The following is a 1,712-nucleotide window of genomic DNA, read 5'->3' as shown; positions in this document are numbered from 1 at the left end:
AGCCCAGCCACATAGAACCCTCAAGTCCTCCCCAGCTCCCTTCCCCTCAGTCAAAGCCATGACTAGGATGAAGCACCTTAGCCCTCTGTGGGCCCGATTCAAGGCCCAGGAACGCCCCCCCCTTCTCACCCCTTTGCCCCTCGCCACCCCGAGGAGCCCCAGCCACAGTTGGGAAGTCTCTCTGAGACCGGGGCAAAGACCCCCATGTGCTCTTGCCCTTGAGTCATAGGAAGGATGCTGGAGTGTCCTCGATGCTGAAGGGGAAGCCACACCCCCCATGTCTCTTAGGAGAAGCTGCAGATGGAAGGAGTTGGGTACCCCAGCCCAGCCCTGGCCCCCCCAGTGTGAGGAGGAAAGGGGCCAGACCCAGGTTTGGGGTGGGGTGGGGTGGAGGACAGCGTTGGAGCGCCATGCATGCCTGAGTGTGGGGACACCCGCCTGTGGGCCTGGCGGCGTGCTGTGTCAGCTCTGATGTCCCGGCTGAGTGTCTGTGGACTGGCTTCACGGTCGTGCCTGGGATGCTGGCGGAGCTTGGGTGGACGGTGAGGGTGGCTTTGTCTGGTTTGAGAAGGAGGAAGGGGCCTGGCTTGTGAGCTGCTCGTTACTGGAGAGGCCGTCGGAGTGACCGGGTAAGGCTGAGCTGTGTGGGTTGGAGAACAGGAGGTCCTGGGTCTTTGGCAAAATCAGAGGGCGAGGAGCTGCTTCCACTTCCTGGGCACATTGGTGACGCGGGCTGGCCGTGGGCTGTGCCGCGGTCCTTCCGTCTGGCCTCTGACCTCGAGACCCCCCCGCCCCTGCTCTGCGAGACAAGTGTGTTACCCAAAGGGGTGTCCATGGGCCACCTTGCACTCCGAGGGGCCTGCGTGGCTTGGAAGGGGCCACAGGCTGGGATTCAGAGACGGGGCCTGCCGCCAGGCTCAGACCACTGGGCCTGTGGACAGAGTGCTCCCTGTCTGGGCCTCAGTTTCCCCATTTGGGAGATGAGGGGACTAATGCGTCTCCAGGCTCTGTGCTTCCGTAATCCTCCAGTCCAGGTGGAAAGCGGGTAAAGGGCGTCACCTGAGGTCTGGGTGTGTACGTTTGAGTAGGTGTGTGGGCGGTGCTGCTTATTCTGAGGAATGGAACAGCCGCCTCTTCCACGTGGACGCCACAGTGGAAGCTGGTGGGCTGGAGGGAAGGGTCGGGCCAGGGACGACTGGACCAGTGCCTTGGGCATGGTGTGCAGACCCAGCCCTGACCTTGGCCGAGACAGTGGTCACCTCCAGTTCGTGGGGGTGGGGGGGAGGTGTCCCCCAAGCATGGCCCTTGTTCCTTACCCTGCCCCATCAGTAGGCCTGCTTCACTGTGAGAGAGAGGCTGTGACTTTCTATGGAGACCACAGATCAGCAAAAACAAAACCAGCCCCGAATTCCCCGTGCTGCCGCCTGAGCCCTGGGCCTGGGTCCTCCTGGGCCCCAGGTTCCCGCTGGTTTGTCACTTTGTTTTTCTCTCTGAACCAACGATTGCCTGTCGTGTCGGCCGAGGTCCCGGCTGCATTTGGGATGTTCCAGGAGGCCGGGCAGCTGGCCTTCAGGGTCACAGGCATGGGGGACGAGAGCATGAGGCCCGGGAAAGCCTCGCCCTCTGGTCCTTTGTTTTCAAATCTGTAACATGGACAGTAAGACTAGATGGTTTGTCCCGTCCGATGCACCTCTGGATTCTCCGTCTAAACA

This window comes from Myotis davidii, unplaced genomic scaffold, assembly GCF_000327345.1.
Source record: "Myotis davidii unplaced genomic scaffold, ASM32734v1 scaffold125, whole genome shotgun sequence".
In the NCBI taxonomy this organism is placed as follows: domain Eukaryota; kingdom Metazoa; phylum Chordata; class Mammalia; order Chiroptera; family Vespertilionidae; genus Myotis; species Myotis davidii.
The sequence above is the reverse complement of the archived record's forward strand: the minus strand, read 5'-3'. Positions refer to the sequence as shown.